The sequence below is a fragment of the Triticum dicoccoides genome, chromosome 1A, assembly GCF_002162155.2.
Source record: "Triticum dicoccoides isolate Atlit2015 ecotype Zavitan chromosome 1A, WEW_v2.0, whole genome shotgun sequence".
NCBI classification, from domain to species: domain Eukaryota; kingdom Viridiplantae; phylum Streptophyta; class Magnoliopsida; order Poales; family Poaceae; genus Triticum; species Triticum dicoccoides.
In genome coordinates, this window is record NC_041380.1 from 204,915,206 (window position 1) to 204,936,226 (window position 21,021).

General features: G+C 45.6%; 1 pseudogene; it reads right to left on the reverse strand.

Annotated features, from left to right (window-relative positions):
* Positions 1-1,943: 1,943 nt before the first annotated feature.
* Positions 1,944-3,227, reverse strand: LOC119352469 (annotated as a pseudogene).
* Positions 3,228-21,021: the final 17,794 nt, after the last annotated feature.

Sequence of the window (21,021 nt, forward strand, 5' to 3'; positions counted from 1 at the left end):
AGTTAGGGCGGGTGAGGGTACCTTGTGGTGAGGTGCAGATGTTAATGGACTGGCCATGGCGAATAGGAACGGTGACGACGAGGCGGACAGTTGTTGAACACAGTTAGAGTCAGGTAGGAGGAGGAGAGCGACGCTGCGGGGCGATGGTGGCGCAACGGAGGCGGGCGTCTCCCATTGATGACGGACTGGTTCTAGAAGCCTCACACTACGCCTCCTCTCAAGATTTACATGCAGGCGACATCGTGCATTGCTGGGACTCAAAATTCATCGTCTCCAGCATGGTAAGCACGAAACCAGGACGGAAGCTTAAAGGGGAGAACGCTCCATCTGTTACCCCTGCAATTATGCGGAGAAGTTGAATAGGATCTTATGGAAATCAATGGGCGAGGGAGTTAACTTGGAGATGGGTGGGAAGTTAATTGGGGAGATGATTCACGCACGAGGTGGGTGGACTTTCTTCTGTACTCTTTATTTTTTATAAACTTTCTATAAAATGTACCACTGGCGAGCGTCCGCTGGATTCTCCTGTAAACTGATATAACTTATCGCTGAGGTGGCTGTTCTATGCGTTGCTGAACTTTGGTTGGCCCCGCATGTAAGCCGGTTGTAGAATGATGATGTGGCAAACTTGCTGATGTGAATAGGTTGCATGTCAAGAGAAATAAGATAGTGGGGATGAACTATTTAGGTATTATAGATGAGACATGTATTACCATGCAAAGAAAAGCAATCCACCTGGTCCTGGGGTGCAGATAACAAGAGTATATGCTAGAACGACCCAAAACGTGGCGTCACGACAATAATTTCTGTGTTCCTGAGTTTAGTTCTAAGGTTGTCTGTACCTTATTGTTTTATCTAATATAAACATTTGTGGGTGTGTAAAAAAACAGAGAGAGAAGCAAGACACCCACTTTGGCGATCTAAGCCACACTTCTCGGTTCTTGGATATTTTTTCTTCTTTTTTTCGATAAAGGGTGTCTTTTATTGATTTATAATAAAGCATCAAGGGGATACAAACATAATGAGCACACCCGGCCTCTGCATAACTAGGATGCACACAGCCAATAACAACGCACACACACAAAAAACCCCGCGGGCAAAAAATAAAGTCATAGAAGACCAAAACTATGCCATGCGGAGGGAGAAAAGGAAAAAAACCTGAAGCGATCAAAACAACGATCAATGATATACAACGACGATCATCAGCACAAACAATCCCTTGACAACATAAGGACTATCAGAAAAGTTCTTCAAAAGCAATGCCTCCAGGAAGGGAACGACATGTAAACACCGTCATCGCCGGATCCAACCACCTCCGGATCATGGGTTTTCACCCTTAAGATCTAGTCCGAGCAACCTCCGAACAATCAACAGGTAATGGTGCAAAAAACACCGTCATTGTCGGGTACAACCAACTAGGGTCATACCTAGGGTTTTCACCTCGGAGCTCGAGACTAGGTGCTCAAGCAGCACCACTCAATCGAAGTCATCTTATGCCATCTCCTCCGCTCGAGACTAGGATATTTTTCCTTCTGCTAACCACCCTACGAAGCATGTGCCCGAATTAACTAACCATTTACGAAGTCAAGTTAAAGCCAGCATGACTGCTTCCGCTCTAGGTGCTTCATATATTTGGCTTCAAATTTGGGCATGAAAAGTTGAATACTGGAGGTAAAATAGGGGAAAAAGAATTTGAAAAGCACAAGGGAGTCACAGTTGTCCTAGATCCCCAATTAGCCTCACATCATCTCATCAGTATAAGGAAATGGTGGCTCAAACTAACTAAAGAGTAACACAATATCAGTTTTTCCTGTCTTCAGCAGCTTTTCAAGATAAAAACTCACGTGTAGCCCATAAGAAGTTGGCAGTAGTGCACACATGAATGGAATTAGCAACTTTGCCCAAAACAGTTGTCAACTCTAGCACTCTCCAGTCTCCACTGATTATAGTCCATGCAGATGCAGAGCCTTCGATATGCCTAGTACTGTGTCCGGGCTTGTTCTACAGCAACCCCCTATATGGGAGGCTCCAGCCCCATGCCATTTTCTCACATGTGTAACAAAATCTTCATTTGAAACGCCTGAGCAAGCCTGCATAAAGTATCCATGAGCTTGTGGTTATGGACTGCATATGGACACTGTTCGTTATTTGTAATTTTACTAGAACAAATTCGACCACTTGTCCTCATCTACGGAATCCGGAACACACATGTTGCCTTGGTAAGAACAGAAGCTGCTTTGTTTTCCTATCAATTTTCTTTTCTACAAGAACAGGAGCTAAATTATCATGATTCTTTAGCTGATACTTACCACCCATTCCTTCCTTACAGGATCATACCTCTCACCACTATTTGGATATATCAATATTGGTTTGTTCGTTACCTGCACAGCATAAAGTAGAAATACATCAGGCATAACATGTACACTTGTACAGCGATGTTTAAGGGTCAATGCAACCATGACGGGAGATACCTTTTGGATTGATAGGACTAATGCATGGATAAATCTCGGGGGAGTGCAGTTGATACCAACTAGGCCAACCTCCTTGCATGAATCTGCAATAGAAACACATTCCGTCAGGGAATCACCGCTTACTACATTAGTTCCATCCTTCGAAGGGAAAGCAAACCATGCTGGAATACACAAATTAGACTCTTCTAGCAACTCAACATATGCCTGCAGAAGACCATACGATGTATTACAAATATGTTGATCAGGTCAGCAATACTCAACAATTAGATTTAGGGATGTTACACAGAAATCAACTCGTACTTGAGATGTACATTAAGCAAACATTTATATGTTAATTATGCTCTATAAACGGAATCATCACAGCACAAGGAGGGCTAAACAATGGTTTATCAAATGCCTAATGTGCACAACATGTATTAAGCAAATACGTTTGATCACATAGGATGAAAGTTAAACTAATTATCAAGCGTTGATCAAGCAAGTCACAATGCTAGGTTCATTGAGAATATACGTACCTATGCACAAAATGGACATAGTTTTGTGTATCCATTTTATGTATTTAGTTTAAATCTGCATCATGTTATCAAATCCAATTCCAGTTCCCAAACATACCTGTGTCTCAAATTTTTTTGGAATCGTTTCGAAAACAATAACATCGGGCCCTGCTTCAGCAAGAACTTAAAGCCTCCTTCTATGGAAGTCTTTCAGATACTCTAAATTACCCTCCTTTCCATAGTCACCATTGCAAGCATTCAGTCAGATGTAAACTATCCCGAAAACTCTAATAAAAATAAGAACAGATAATCATTCCTGTTAGAGTAATCTTGAGTTTATAGCGCATTAGTGGTAGTGCATGTGTTAGTGAAGTACTAGCACGTGCATGTACGAGTTGTGCTAGGACGTGTAGTCCTTGGTCTTGGGCCAAGTGCATGGCTGGTCAGAGTCCAAGTAGTACAGGTGCTAGGTTGCTGTACGTGTCTAGTTGAATATGAGTCCTGATAGTATTAGGAGGTCTAGTACGTGTAGGCTTAGAAGCGTTGTTTGGATCGGCTGCTTGTATCTATAATCTATAATACGTAAATAGTTCATTCGCATTATCGTATTTCTTTGACAATGATAACTGTCACACGTGTAGTATATTCGACATGCGCCAACACATCGTGTGTGGTGTGAGTAGAAGGCCGCCCACACGGGTTGTGTGTGGGCGGACGTTAGAATTGCCCACACGTGTGGGCGAGACTACTTCGTGCCACACGCTCAACAAGTACTACTCATCTCCACCCCGCGCGTGTGGCATGAAACAAAAATGCCCACACGTCCTGGTGCAGATACGTTAGGTACCTGCGGGGATGACGATTTAGTTGTCATCCTGGTTGGCAGATGTAGTTATCCGAGATGACAAATATAGTTGTAAAAGCATGATAACTCTATGTGTTTTGATTAACTATAGTTGTCGTGTGTAATTTATGGTAGTTGCCGCGTGTAATCAAACCGTAGTTGTCGTGTGTGATTAACTACTTGCCACATATGGTCAAACAGTAGTTGCCGTGTGTGTTTATCTAGTTGCCACGTGTGATCCAATCGTAATTGCCATGTATGGTTAATCACAGATGCCATGTGTGTTTATCTGGTTGCCACGTACGCGCAACTGCAGTTGCCGTCTAGCAAAGAATCACAGTTGCCATGTGTGTTTAACTAGTTGCCACGTTCGCGTAACTGCAGTTGTCATCCACAACATATGAGTGTCGTGTGGGCGAAAAACAGTTCGCCCACACGCGCATGGACTAGGTGATGGCTGTGTGAGCAGAAACTAGTTCGCCCACACAATACAGCTGGCAAATAGCGTGGTGCGGGCGTGTGGGCAAACTCTCCAACGCCCACACACCAAGCCTATCCCACGTGGCATGTAAATTCTTTCTCAATGTGTCAAGATTCGTGCAAACTGCACTGGACGATGATTCACACGTGTGGACGAGTTGCAAAAGTGCCATACGTGTAGGCGTTAGTGTTTCCGTATTTCTTTTGACATGTAGCTTATCCACATAATCATACATGCCACATCATCAATTATTTTATTTTTCCTATTCTATACACCTAACAAAACGACCCCACCTCATCATCACCCCCTGCCACAGCAACAACTTTTTCAAGCATTCTGTTACCAAGCCGAAGACAAGAAGACTAGCAGACCAACAAATCGTTCCAGTCAATTTTTGTTTACCGCGCTGCCAAGTCGCCGTTTCTTCTCCCTTTCTTCTTTCATTTTCTGTAACGTACGAGGCAGTCTTAAAGTCTCCACGCCCTCCCATCGCATTTTCTCTCCAGCGAACGCTGCCGCCTTTTGCACTGCACCACATCTTCCCTCTGGTTATGCTGCCGCCGGAAGTGAGCTCCGGCACGAGCGGCCTCGCCACTACCCAAAAAGGAGACTCGATGCGTGTTGTGACGCCGCTCCTTCCGCATGCCAATAGTTTCTCCATGGATACCACTGTCGGCTTTGCCCAGGCGGTCTCCTCCGACCATCCATATCACTATATCAGCCTGGCCCAGCCGCAGCTGCCCTCCACACCCCATCCCGAGGCCATCGTAGAGCCACGAAAACCTTGCTGCTAACTCTGCTGCAGACCCTCAGCCCCTCCTCCCTTTACCCTGCATGCATATTGTAGGTATAAAATCTGCCTCAAAGACTCACGGGCGGATTGACTACTCATCTCCTCCATGATACGCCGGTACTATTTGTTTCCCTTGCCTTACTCTGATTGGCACTCTATGCTCTTTTGTCTCCTTAATTTCCTTCGTCTTGGTCACCTCCCCTTCAACTCATTGGCACAAGTTACTGATGGGTTTTTTCTCTACCTATTCATCTTCTCCGAGAAAGAGTAATTGATGGGGTGTTGTAACAGCTTCTCCACTTTAAGTAGTCGATCGGCTTCATCCCTGTTGTCTCCATGATGGCTGGGTGTATATGCATGTTCCGATTGAAATTTTCAACTGTTGTGGTCATTATCCTGTTGGGCAATAAGCCGCGGTGAGGTGTCCAACCCGTCGGGCGCGTGTATGGGCGCGTGCCGGACGAGTTGGACGCGTCGGGTCCGTGGCGAGTCGAGCGTGTGCGTGGGTGTGGGGTGCACGGGCGCGTCCGTGGGACAGTACACCGTAGGTGTGTGTGTGTGTGTGTTGTCTGTTGGCGAGCCACGCGGGGGTGACCGGGGTCGTTCGGCTGGTGCTCACCATGAGACATGGGCGCGCACAGGTGCGTAGCGGGCGCGGCCAGAGCATGCAGGACGTGGAGATGATCGCGGGCGAGTGGAGGCGTGGGTGCATGCCCAGGGCACCGGCTCGGGGCTATATAGCCGCGTGGTGATGTTGTAATGGATCGACACAGTCGAGTTCATCCTCGAGGAATCCTGTGTCCATTGTGTTCTTCCTCCTCCTCCCTTCTTCCTTGGGTGAGCCACGGCGGGAGAGAGAGAGAGCTGAGTGACAGAGAGAGCTGAGTGACAGAGAGAGGAGGGCAGCGGCGAGGGACTGGCGGTTCCAATAATTGGCATCAGAGCCACGTGAAGGTCAGGGTGCGCCGGCAATGTCGATCGTCCCATACAGCGGCGGAGCGGGCAGTTCGGTGTCGCATCTGGCACCTGTGCTCACGGGGGAGAACTACACCACCTGGGCCATCAAGGTGGAGGCCGCCCTGGACGTCGCCGGGCTACGGGAGGCGGTGGTGCCGCCGGAGGACGCGGCGTCGGCGGTGATCGTCAAGAAGGATAAGCCGACGCGGGCTTACCTGCTCCGGGTGCTCATCGACGATCTGTTGCTGCAGCTGGCTGCGAAGAAGACGACGGCGGAATTTGGAGCAGCCTCAAGGCCCAGTTTGTCGGGGCCGACCGCGTTCGGGTGGCGCGGCTGGGCACGTTGCGCAGCGAGTTCGAACTCCTGCGGATGGATGGCGGGGAGTCACTGGACGCCTTCGCCGGGAAGATTAGCGGCATGGCGGCGTGCGACGCTGGGCTGGGAGCGACCTCTCGACGTTGTTGTTCGAGGACGAGCTGGGACGCCTGAAGGCATTCGGCGAGCGGCTGCGTCGGCGCGGGCAGGCGGGCGGTGAGCGGGCAGGCGGCGAGCTGCTATACATGGCGGCACAATGGCGGGCGCGGGAGCAGCGACGAGGTGGAGCGCAGGATGACGACGAAGACGTGCGCAGCAAAGCCTCGGGCCTCGGCAGCAACCGGCGGGGACGGTGCTACAAGTGCGGCGAACACGGGCATTTCAAGCGCGAGTGCCCGCAGCTCAAGAAGGTGCGGGTGGCAGAACGAGCCCTGCTCATGGACGACGTGGAGGACGCTAGGCTGCTCTGAGCCACGGCTTAGGGCGCGTGTGTTGGGCAATAAGCTGCCGCGAGGTGTCGAACCCGTCGGACGCGTGTATGGGCGCGCGCCGGGCGAGTTGGACGCGTCAGGTCCGCGGCGAGTCAAGTGTGTGCGTGCGTGTGGGGTGCACGGGCGTGTCCGTGGGCCAGTACACCGTAGGTGTGTGTGTGTGTGTGTGTGTGTGTGTTGTCTGTTGGCGAGCCACGCGGGGACGATCGGGGTCGTTCGTCTGGTGCTCACTGCGAGACGCGGGGGCGCGCAGGTGCGTAGCGGGCGCGGCCGGAGCATGCAGGACGTGAAGATGATTGCGGGCGAGTGGAGGCGTGGGTGCATGTCCAGGGCGCCAACTCGGGGCTATATTGATGAGGACATCAATATAATTGTTACACCCACAGCCCCTGCTGCTATACATACTGGACCAATTACTAGAGCTCGTGCACGCCAACTAAATTACCAGGTACTTTCGTTTCTTGGTAATGATTCTAATGTTCATGAGAATATGATGCTGCCTAAATTGGATACATTTGTTTTGCTTACAAATGAAGGGCCTAGCTTGGAGAAGGATGAACATTGGAGCAAGAACAAGCATGGAGATGATGGCATGCGCAAGGGGAACAAGAACGGAGTTACAAGTGATGATTTCAGGACTTTGAAGCCACCATAATGGGTGCATGAAGCCTTGGACGAAATATACAAGATGCCACTTCATAAATTTCGTCCCGAGGCTATTTTAGGTGCTGCGTCACCTTATTATTGGGCCAGGCCCATGTAATTTCGAAATACATAAGTATAGGCTATTTTTAGAGTCCGTATGTGTGGGGAAACAAGAGATAGGGTTGATTTCGGACTCCTCCACCAAGGGCCACGAAATTCCCCCCTCTTCCTCCATATATACAGCCCTTAGGGCATCGTTTAGACTTCGGGTTTTGTTTATATTAAAAGTTCGCCATAGCTGCAACTTCGCGTACTTCGTTTGTGTTCAACGACCAGACAAAGGCGTCACAGAACCCCACCTTGATCAATAAAGCTTTCATCTTATATTCGCAATATCCAGATTGCAATCTTAGTTTCTTGCTTGTTCTTCGTTTGCTTGCAGGAAACAGACCCTCGTGGTCAGGTTGATCGTGCTCCGGCGTGGTCAATAACCTCTCGGAGTTGGTTTAGCGATTGCTAAGGCGCGACGTCCTCGCACGTTCGTAGTCGGATCGTCAAAGTCGACTTCCACCAAAGCGAAATCCACCATCTCATCGAAAGACGGGACACCTTTGCCTCTATCAAGTGGTATCAGATTTCCAGGTTGCTCGGTGAGATTTTACAGTTTTTTCGTAGTTTAGATCGAGTCTGTTCTTCATACCTATAGTCCACGAAAAAGCCACAAAAAAAATTAGGGTTAGTTCATCATATCCGAACCAATCTGAGCCTTTGCATAATCTTTTTAGGGTTTTGCTTTGTTGAATTTGCGGTTGCATCGTCGTGTCTATTTGCTGGTCTTAGAGTCTAGTCTTTTAGAGTTTCGAGTTCTGGTCATAAGTTGTCACGCCGCCGCCGCACCATCATCATCGCCCCTGCCATCTACCACCACCGCACCGAATCCGTATCCATATACCACCACCAATTCGTGTCCATATACCACCACCGATCCATATCCATATACTACCACCGCTACCACCACCGCTGCCATATACCACCACCATATATCCACCACCAATCCGAGTTCTTTGCTTATTAGGTTTGTTTTCGGGATCCCTCTAGATTCCGATTCGTGTTTCCTTGCCGGAGTAGGTTTCGGAAAAAAAAAGAGTCGGGTAGCCACGCTCCGTTTAGGCCCAAAATTTTTCGAAAACGCATTTTTCGAAAAAATTTCTGGCTATCCTATTTTTAGGTGTTTCTGAGTGTTTTGAGACAGGTGCCATTATAGGAAGTTTTTTTTGACCCGTTTCCAGTTTTTGGGTCCGGGCAGTCGAAAAAAAAAATTGGTCGAAAAAATTTCGTGCCTATCCTGTCAGTTTGAGCTAGGAAGAGTTTTGAGACACTCGCCATTATAGTGATTTTTCGCAAAAAAAAAAGGCAGCGCAAAAAAAGAAAAAGAGCGCCAAAAAAAAAGAGCGAAAATAAAAATTTCAGAGTGTGCTTTTCCCTTGTTTACGTGCCGCGCCGTGATTTTGTTAGTGTTCTAGGCTCGCGTCTCTAGCACAGTCTAGCCTAGGACCAGCACAGTACCGTCGTTGAGCGTTTATTCAACTTTGCATCTCTGAATTGATTATTGCTGACCCTTTTTGCTACCATATTATAAGCCTTCCCAGCTCCACATTCATCTACGTCGTGCGTTTGACTCTCCCTGGTAATCGCTCTATCCAAGCTTTGAGAGTTTTTGACTACAACGGTTGCCGATCACCGCCTGCTGCTGGGTAAGAACTGGTAAGAATTTGAGATTTGCTTGACGGATTTGTGACACCCACCACCACCACTTGTTCGTAGTCTGTAGGATCATATTCTTGTGTGTTTCTATTGCTGCTAACCATGCCAGGATCACAAGCCGACGAGATTGACTGGGAGAATTTATCGAACAAGGAGCTTCATGATAAGTTTCAGCAAATGATGACTGAACAGGTGCAAGATGTGCTGAACAATTTTGAAGAGGCCATGGAGAAGATCACTGGCCTTGAGAAGACGTTCGAAACAAAGCTCGATAACAAGTTTAATGAATTGCTCGCGCGTCTTCCACCACCACCACTCGCTGCACCTAACGCACCTCTCCAACAACAACAACAACGACTACCTCCACATCACGAAGCAGACCTCCGCCGAGCAAGCCGTGTTCCTCTTGCGTTTGGCCAAACTGTTGGTGCTGCTGTTGATACTTCTGTGGCTCCTGCTGCTGATGCGGAGGAGGATGATTATGTGGGAGATTATGAGGATGAGGTTGATCAAAATCAACACTACGTGCAGCCACCTGTACCACCACCAGCAGGTCGACCTCAGGTATATATTCGTACTGGTTGGCCTGCACCACCACCTCAGGTACGAGATGATGTCCATATTCCTAAACTGAAATTGAATATTCCACCATTTGAGGGTAGATATGTTCCTGATATATATCTTACTTGGGAGTTAGAAACTGAACAACGATTTACATGTTTACAATATCCTGAGGAGAGACGAGTTGCTGCTGCTGTTTGTGCTTTCACTAGTTTTGCATGTGTATGGTGGTCTGAACATTGTAGATTATATCCTATTCAAACTACTTGGGCTGCTTTGAAAACTGCTATGCGTACGCGTTGGGTTCCACCATATTATCAACGTGAATTGCTTCAAAAATTGCAGCGTTTAAGACAAGGGAAAAATTCTGTAGAAGAATATTATCAGGAATTACAAACTGGCATGATTAGATGTGGTATTGTTGAGGAGAATGAAGCTATGCTTGCACGTTTTCTGGGTGGATTAAATAGAGAGATTCAGACCATTCTAGACTATAAGGAGTATACTAATATCACTCGTTTATTCCATCTTGCTTGTAAAGCTGAACGTGAAGTGCAAGATCGACAAGCATTGGGGCGAACTAACTTTTCTGCAGGCCGACCTTCATCATGGACACCACGTGCATCTTCTACTTCAACTGCACCAGCACCTCCATCCGGTGCCACCTCCAGCCGTGATACAAGAAAACAGGCACAACCACCATTATCTGCCAAGAGCGCACCCGCGGGGCCTGCACAGCGTTCTTCTTCTTCCATGGCATCAACAAGGCACACAAGTGATATTATTTGTCGTCGTTGTAAGGGAGGAGGTCATTATGCGAGAGAATGCAAATCTCCGCGTGTGATGATTGCTACCGCGGATGGTGGATATGAGTCCGCTAGTGACTATGATGAGGAGACTTTGGCTCTTATTACACGTGAAGAACATGGTGGAGATGATTCTGATCATGAGACGCAATACATGGCTCCTGAAGACGCTGACAGGTATGAATGTTTAGTTGCTCAACGTGTTTTGAGTGTGCAGGTCACACAAGCTGAGCAAAATCAGAGGCACAATTTGTTCCATACCAAGGGAGTTGTGAAGGAACGTTTTGTGCGCGTCATAATAGACGGAGGGAGCTGCAACAACTTGGCTAGCATGGAGATGGTGGAGAAGCTTTCTCTCACCACAAGACCACATCCACATCCTTACTACATCCAATGGTTCAACAACAGCGGCAAGGTTAAGGTAACACGTACTGTTCGTGTGCATTTTAGTATCTCTACATATGCTGATTATGTTGATTGTGATGTGGTACCTATGCAAGCATGTTCCTTACTACTTGGTAGACCATGGCAATTTGATAAAAATTCTGTACACCATGGTAGAAACAATCACTATACTCTTGTTCATAAGGATAAAAATATTACTTTGCTTCCTATGACTCCTGATTCCATTTTGAAAGATGATATTAATAGAGCTAATAAAGCACAACAGGAGAAGAATAAGAGTGAAAATCAGATTGTGGCAAAAGAATTTGAGCAACAAATGAAGCCTAATAATAAACCATCTAGTGTTGCTTCTGAAATTAAATTGAAAAGTGCATGTTTATTTGCCACCAAATCTGATATTGATGAGCTAGATTTCAGCAAATCTGTTTGCTATGCTTTTGTGTGCAAAGAGGCATTATTTTCATTCGAGGACGTGCCTTCCTCTTTGCCTCCTGCTGTCACTAACATTTTGCAGGAGTTCTGATGAGGACATCAATACAATTGTTACACCCACAGCCCCTGCTGCTATACATACTGGACCAATTACTAGAGCTCGTGCACGCCAATTAAATTACCAGGTACTTTCGTTTCTTGGTAATGATTCTAATGTTCATGAGAATATGATGCTGCCTAAATTGGATACATTTGTTTTGCTTACAAATGAAGGGCCTAGCTTGGAGAAGGATGAACATTGGAGCAAGAACAAGCATGGAGATGATGGCATGCGCAAGGGAAACAAGAACGGAGTGACAAGTGATGATTTCAGGACTTTGAAGCCACCATAATGGGTGCATGAAGCCTTGGACGAAATATACAAGATGCCACTTCATAAATTTCGTCCCGAGGCTATTTTAGGTGCTGCGTCACCTTATTATTGGGCCAGGCCCATGTAATTTCGAAATACATAAGTATAGGCTATTTTTAGAGTCCGTATGTGTGGGGAAACAAGAGATAGGGTTGATTTCGGACCCCTCCACCAAGGGCCACGAAATTCCCCCCCTCTTCCTCCATATATACATCCCTTAGGGCATCGTTTAGACTTTGGGTTTTGTTTAGATTAAAAGTTCGCCATAGCTGCAACTTCGCGTACTTCGTTTGTGTTCAACGACCAGACAAAGGCGTCACAGAACCCCACCTTGATCAATAAAGCTTTCATCTTATATTCGCAATATCCAGATTGCAATCTCAGTTTCTTGCTTGTTCTTCGTTTGCTCGCAGGAAACAGACCCTCGTGGTCAGGTTGATCGTGCTCCGGCGTGGTCAATAACCTCTCGGAGTTGGTTTAGCGATTGCTAAGGCGCGACGTCCTCGCACGTTCGTAGTCGGATCGTCAAAGTCGGCTTCCAACAAAGCGATATCCATCATCTCATCGAAAGACGGGACACCTTTGCCTCTATCAGGTGGTGGTGGTGGAAGACGCGCGAGCAATTCATTAAACTTGTTATCGAGCTTTGTTTCGAACGTCTTCTCAAGGCCAGTGATCTTCTCCATGGCCTCTTCAAAATTGTTCAGCACATCTTGCACCTGTTCAGTCATCATTTGCTGAAACTTATCATGAAGCTCCTTGTTCGATAAATTCTCCCAGTCAATCTCGTCGGCTTGTGATCCTGGCATGGTTAGCAGCAATAGAAACACACAAGAATATGATCCTACAGACTACGAACAAGTGGTGGTGGTGGGTGTCACAAATCCGTCAAGCAAATCTCAAATTCTTACCAGTTCTTACCCAGCAGCAGGCGGTGATCGGCAACCGTTGTAGTCAAAAACTCTCAAAGCTTGGATAGAGCGATTACCAGGGAGAGTCAAACGCACGACGTAGATGAATGTGGAGCTGGGAAGGCTTATAATATGGTAGCAAAAAGGGTCAGCAATAATCAATTCAGAGATGCAAAGTTGAATAAACGCTCAACGACGGTACTGTGCTGGTCCTAGGCTAGACTGTGCTAGAGACGCGAGCCTAGAACACTAACAAAATCACGGCGCGGCACGTAAACAAGGGAAAAGCACACTCTGAAATTTTTATTTTCGCTCTTTTTTTTTGGCGCTCTTTTTCTTTTTTTGCGCTGCCTTTTTTTTTTGCGAAAAATCACTATAATGGCGAGTGTCTCAAAACTCTTCCTAGCTCAAACTGACAGGATAGGCACGAAATTTTTTCGACCAATTTTTTTTTTCGACTGCCCGGACCCAAAAACTGGAAACGGGTCAAAAAAAACTTCCTATAATGGCACCTGTCTCAAAACACTCAGAAACACCTAAAAATAGGATAGCCAGAAATTTTTTCGAAAAATGCGTTTTCGAAAAATTTTGGGCCTAAACGGAGCGTGGCTACCCGACTCTTTTTTTTTCCGAAACCTACTCCGGCAAGGAAACACGAATCGGAATCTAGAGGGATCCCGAAAACAAACCTAATAAGCAAAGAACTCGGATTGGTGGTGGATATATGGTGGTGGTATATGGCAGCGGTGGTGGTAGCGGTGGTAGTATATGGATATGGATCGGTGGTGGTATATGGACACGAATTGGTGGTGGTATATGGATACGGATTCGGTGCGGTGGTGGTAGATGGCAGGGGCGATGATGATGGTGCGGCGGCGGCGTGACAACTTATGACCAGAACTCGAAACTCTAAAAGACTAGACTCTAAGACCAGCAAATAGACACGACGATGCAACCGCAAATTCAACAAAGCAAAACCCTAAAAAGATTATGCAAAGGCTCAGATTGGTTCGGATATGATGAACTAACCCTAATTTTTTTTGTGGCTTTTTCGTGGACTATAGGTATGAAGAACAGACTCGATCTAAACTACGAAAAAACTGTAAAATCTCACCGAGCAACCTGGAAATCTGATACCACTTGATAGAGGCAAAGGTGTCCCGTCTTTCGATGAGATGGTGGATTTCGCTTTGGTGGAAGTCGACTTTGACGATCCGACTACGAACGTGCGAGGACGTCGCGCCTTAGCAATCGCTAAACCAACTCCGAGAGGTTATTGACCACGCCGGAGCACGATCAACCTGACCACGAGGGTCTGTTTCCTGCAAGCAAACGAAGAACAAGCAAGAAACTAAGATTGCAATCTGGATATTGCGAATATAAGATGAAAGCTTTATTGATCAAGGTGGGGTTCTGTGACGCCTTTGTCTGGTCGTTGAACACAAACGAAGTACGCGAAGTTGCAGCTATGGCGAACTTTTAATATAAACAAAACCCGAAGTCTAAACGATGCCCTAAGGGCTGTATATATGGAGGAAGAGGGGGGAATTTCGTGGCCCTTGGTGGAGGAGTCCGAAATCAACCCTATCTCTTGTTTCCCCACACATACGGACTCTAAAAATAGCCTATACTTATGTATTTCGAAATTACATGGGCCTGGCCCAATAATAAGGTGACGCAGCACCTAAAATAGCCTCGGGACGAAATTTATGAAGTGGCATCTTGTATATTTCGTCCAAGGCTTCATGCACCCATTATGGTGGCTTCAAAGTCCTGAAATCATCACTTGTAACTCCGTTCTTGTTCCCCTTGCGCATGCCATCATCTCCATGCTTGTTCTTGCTCCAATGTTCATCCTTCTCCAAGCTAGGCCCTTCATTTGTAAGCAAAACAAATGTATCCAATTTAGGCAGCATCATATTCTCATGAACATTAGAATCATTACCAAGAAACGAAAGTACCTGGTAATTTAGTTGGCGTGCACGAGCTCTAGTAATTGGTCCAGTATGTATAGCAGCAGGGGCTGTGGGTGTAACAATTGTATTGATGTCCTCATTAGTTGAATTCATTGAGACTTTCCCTTATGTCATTAAACACAAGAAGGGAAAAGAAAATGTTATTGCTGATGCATTGTCTCGTCGCTATACTATGCTTTCACAACTTGACTTCAAAATATTTGGTTTGGAGACCATCAAAGATCAATATGTGCATGATGCTGATTTTAAAGATGTAATGCAGAATTGTAAAGAAGGAAGAATGTGGAACAAGTTTGTTGTTAACGATGGATTTGTGTTTCGTGCTAACAAGCTATGCATTCCAGCTAGCTCCGTTCGTCTTTTGTTGTTGCAGGAGGCGCATGGAGGAGGATTAATGGGACACTTTGGCGTGAAGAAGACGGAGGACGTACTTGCTACACATTTCTTTTGGCCAAAGATGAGACGGGATGTTGAGCGTTTTATTGCTCGCTGCACTACATGTCAAAAAGCTAAGTCACGACTCAATCCTCATGGTTTATATATGCCTTTGCCTGTACCTAGTGTTCCTTGGGAGGATATACCTATGGACTTTGTTTTAGGTTTACCTCGTACAAAGAAGGGGAGGGATAGCATATTTGTTGTCGTGGATAGATTCTCGAAAATGGCACACTTTATACCATGTCATAAAAGCGATGATGCTGTTAATGTTGCTGATTTGTTCTTTCGTGAAATTATTCGCTTGCATGGTGTGCCAAATACTATTGTTTCAGATCGTGATACTAAATTTCTTAGCCACTTTTGGAGATGTTTATGGGCTAAGTTGGGGACTAAACTGCTTTTTAGTACTACTTGTCACCCCCAAACTGATGGACAAACTGAAGTAGTCAATAGAACGTTGTCTACTATGCTTAGGGCTGTTTTGAAGAATAATAAGAAAATGTGGGAGGAATGCTTGCCTCATATTGAATTTGCTTATAATCGCTCATTGCATTCTACTACTAAGATGTGCCCTTTTGAAGTTGTGTATGGTTTCCTACCTCATGCACCTATTGATTTGTTGCCTCTTCCATCTTCAGAGAAGGTTAATTTTGATGATAAACAACGTGCTGAATTGATTTTAAAAATGCATGAGTTAACTAAGGAAAACATTGAGCGCATGAATGCTAAATATAAACTTGCTGGAGATAAGGGTAGAAAACATGTTGTGTTTGCACCTGGAGATCTTGTTTGGTTACATTTGCGTAAGGATAGATTTCCTGATTTGCGCAAATCAAAGTTAATGCCACGTGCTGATGGTCCCTTTAAGGTGTTAGAGAAAATAAATGATAATGCATATAAACTTGAGCTGCCTGCAAATTTTGGGGTTAGTCCCACTTTTAACATTGCAGATTTGAAGCCTTATTTGGGTGAGGAAGATGAACTTCCGTCGAGGACGACTTCATTTCAAGAAGGGGAGGATGATGAGGACATCAATACAATTGTTACACCCACAGCCCCTGCTGCTATACATACTGGACCAATTACTAGAGCTCGTGCACGCCAACTAAATTACCAGGTACTTTCGTTTCTTGGTAATGATTCTAATGTTCATGAGAATATGATGCTGCCTAAATTGGATACATTTGTTTTGCTTACAAATGAAGGGCCTACCTTGGAGAAGGATGAACATTGGAGCAAGAACAAGAACGGAGTTACAAGTGATGATTTCAGGACTTTGAAGCCACCATAATGGGTGCATGAAGCCTTGGACGAAATATACAAGATGCCACTTCATAAATTTCTTCCCGAGGCTATTTTAGGTGCTGCGTCACCTTATTATTGGGCCAGGCCCATGTAATTTCGAAATACATAAGTATAGGCTATTTTTAGAGTCCGTATGTGTGGGGAAACAAGAGATAGGGTTGATTTCGGACCCCTCCACCAAGGGCCACGAAATTCCCCCCTCTTCCTCCATATATACAGCCCTTAGGGCATCGTTTAGACTTTGGGTTTTGTTTAGATTAAAAGTTCGCCATAGCTGCAACTTCGCGTACTTCGTTTGTGTTCAACGACCAGACAAAGGCGTCACAGAACCCCACCTTGATCAATAAAGCTTTCATCTTATATTCGCAATATCCAGATTGCAATCTTAGTTTCTTGCTTGTTCTTCGTTTGCTCGCAGGAAACAGACCCTCGTGGTCAGGTTGATCGTGCTCCGGCGTGGTCAATAACCTTTCGGAGTTGGTTTAGCGATTGCTAAGGCGCGACGTCCTCGCACGTTCGTAGTCGGATCGACAAAGTCGACTTCCACCAAAGCGATATCCATCATCTCATCGAAAGACGGGACACCTCCGCCTCTATCAATGTTCCTTATTACTTGGTAAACCATGGCAATTTGATAAAAATTCTGTACACCATGGTAGAAACAATCACTATACTCTTGTTCATAAGGATAAAAATATTACTTTGCTTCCTATGACTCCTGATTCCATTTTGAAAGATGATATTAATAGAGCTAATAAAGCAAAACAGGAGAAGAATAAGAGTGAAAATCAGATTGTGGCAAAAGAATTTGAGCAACAAATGAAGCCTAATAATAAACCATCTAGTGTTGCTTCTGAAATTAAATTGAAAAGTGCATGTTTATTTGCCACCAAATCTGATATTGATGAGCTAGATTTCAGCAAATCTGTTTGCTATGCTTTTGTGTGCAAAGAGGCATTATTTTCATTCGAGGACGTGCCTTCCTCTTTGCCTCCTGCCGTCACTAACATTTTGCAGGAGTTCGCTGACGTCTTTCCACAAGACGTGCCACCGGGATTACCGCCTATTCGAGGGATTGAGCATCAGATTGACTTAATTCCCGGTGCTTCACTGCCAAACCGTGCACCATACCGTACCAATCCAGAGGAGACGAAGGAGATTATGCGTCAAGTACAAGAGCTTCTCGACAAAGGTTATATACGCGAATCCCTTAGTCCTTGTGCTGTTCCTATTATTCTAGTGCCGAAAAAGGATGGTACATCACGTATGTGTGTTGATTGTAGAGGCATTAATAATATTACTATTCGTTATCGTCATCCTATTCCTAGGCTAGATGATATGCTTGATGAATTGAGTGGCTCTACAATATTCTCCAAAGTTGATTTGCGTAGTGGATACCATCAAATTCGTATGAAATTGGGAGATGAATGGAAAACAGCATTTAAAACTAAGTTTGGATTATATGAGTGGTTAGTCATGCCTTTTGGGTTAACTAATGCACCTAGTATTTTCATGAGATTAATGAACGAAGTTTTACGTGCTTTCATTGGACGATTTGTGGTAGTTTACTTTGATGACATATTGATTTATAGCAGATCTTTGGAGGAACATTTGGAACATTTACGTGCTGTTTTCATTGCTCTACGTGATGCACGTTTGTTTGGTAACCTTGGGAAGTGCACCTTTTGCACCGACCGAGTATCTTTTCTTGGCTATGTTGTTACTCCACAGGGAATTGAAGTTGATAAAGCCAAGATTGAAGCTATTGAGAGTTGGCCGCAGCCCAAAACGGTCACACAAGTGAGGAGTTTTCTTGGCCTCGCTGGATTCTATAGGCGTTTTGTGAGAGATTTCAGCACCATTGCTGCACCTCTCAATGAGCTTACAAAGAAAGATGTGCCTTTTCTTTGGGGTACCGCACAGGAAGAAGCCTTCACGGTATTGAAAGATAAGTTGACACATGCTCCTTTACTCCAACTTCCTGATTTTAATAAGACTTTTGAGCTTGAATGTGATGCTAGTGGAATTGGATTAGGAGGTGTGTTATTACAAGATGGCAAACCTGTTGCATACTTTTCTGAAAAATTGAATGGGCCTAGTCTGAATTATTCTACTTATGATAGAGAATTATATGCTCTTGTTCGGACTTTAGTGATGAGGACATCAATACAATTGTTACACCCACAGCCCCTGCTGCTATACATACTGGACCAATTACTAGAGCTCGTACACGCCAACTAAATTACCAGGTACTTTCGTTTCTTGGTAATGATTCTAATGTTCATGAGAATATGATGCTGCCTAAATTGGATACATTTGTTTTGCTTACAAATGAAGGGCCTAGCTTGGAGAAGGATGAACATTGGAGCAAGAACAAGCATGGAGATGATGGCATGCGCAAGGGGAACAAGAACGGAGTTACAAGTGATGATTTCAGGACTTTGAAGCCACCATAATGGGTGCATGAAGCCTTGGACGAAATATACAAGATGCCACTTCATAAATTTCGTCCCGAGGCTATTTTAGGTGCTGCGTCACCTTATTATTGGGCCAGGCCCATGTAATTTCGAAATACATAAGTATAGGCTATTTTTAGAGTCCGTATGTGTGGGGAAACAAGAGATAGGGTTGATTTCGGACTCCTCCACCAAGGGCCACGAAATTCCCCCCTCTTCCTCCATATATACAGCCCTTAGGGCATCGTTTAGACTTCGGGTTTTGTTTAGATTAAAGTTCGCCATAGCTGCAACTTCGCGTACTTCGTTTGTGTTCAACGACCAGACAAAGGCGTCACAGAACCCCACCTTGATCAATAAAGCTTTCATCTTATATTCGGAATATCCAGATTGCAATCTTAGTTTCTTGCTTGTTCTTCGTTTGCTTGCAGGAAACAGACCCTCGTGGTCAGGTTGATCGTGCTCCGGCGTGGTCAATAACCTCTCGGAGTTGGTTTAGCGATTGCTAAGGCGCGACGTCCTCACACGTTCGTAGTCGGATCGTCAAAGTCGACTTCCACCAAAGCGAAATCCACCATCTCATCGAAAGACGGGACACCTTTGCCTCTATCATATATAGCCGCATGGTGACGTTGTAATGGATCGACACAGTTGCGTTCGTGCTTGAGGAATCAAGGAGGCGTTCGTGCGCCGGAAACATCCCTGTGTCCACTGTGTTTTTCCTCCTCTTCCCTTCTTCCTTGGGTGAGCCATGATGACAGAGAGAGAGAGAGCTGAGTGATAGAGAGAGAAGGGCAGCGGCGAGGGACTGACGGTTTCAACATATCCTCTTCTTCATCGCACTCTTCCATGGTTTCTCTAAGGTTGCCGTTAGTGTTGCTGCGCGTAAGCATCAGCCGAATGGCTTCTACAAGATGTGTTGGAAATATAAGCAAGTTACTACAAGATTTAATCCGAATAATTAGAAGATAAATCATGACTACAATAGCAGAAATTAAACTAATCATGCGAACTAGCATAGCAGATGAACAGATCACATCTAGGGCACATACTAGAAACATGAATTCTACCACGATCTCGAACAGGAAGGATAGAATCACATACGGTGCAGCGGGAGCAGCACCGCCGGCGTTGACGTTGTCGTCCATGTCGTCGAGGATGAGGTTGCCGAGGTCGGGGAAGAAGTCGTCGTTCGCGAAGTCGTCGCTGCCAGCAGTCGCGCGAGTGCACTCCCCAAAAACCTGATCGCCCCTCTCCCGTACAGGATCACGAGAAACGGGGTTCCGGAGGCCTACTGTCCCTTCTCCCGATGCACGCCGAAAGGAGGTATGGAGAAGACTTGCTTGGCGGCGCAATGATCTGGAACGATGATGAGAAACCATACGAAGCGGCGGCGGCTAGAGTAGACGCCTGCCTGACTATATAGTGCGAGATGGGTAGGTCGTGGGAGTAAACCCCACGTCCGAGTCGTCACGATCCAAAAGAATCGGAAACGGTTCAGTAATTAACGCGTCCATTAATTATTAATTAATGACTCGTTAATTTTTCCCGAGCAGCAAAAATATAAACAACGTGCATAGCTCTGTCCTCGGTTCGGCTCAATCCCGCGGCGCGTCGTGACGAGGCGTGGCGTGGCAAGGCGAGCGAGGAGGAGGAGCGCGCGTGTAGGTCTCCTCTTCTCATGCTCATACAAGTGGTAGAAGAGCTCACCTTATAAAGAGGTGCAACTCTTTCCCAACTTCCGGGGTGGGACTAAACTTTAGTCTCACTCACTCCACTCACATGTGTGCATGAATGGGCCAAGAGAATTTCAGAATTTTAGTTGGGCTTTGGGCCAAAGGCCTACTAGCAAAATTCCAACAATCCCCCACAAAGTCTCATTGGCACATCTCATCATTTAGTTCCAAAACATTGTTTATATACCGGTGCTTAGTGGAGAATCTGAAGTTGAACGTCCACTTAGAGATTTATGCGACAATAGATCACAACTTGAATAGTGGACTATGCCTTGAACTACAAGTTTTCTGCGAGACTAGTTTCACACAAATTCTTGACCGATACTG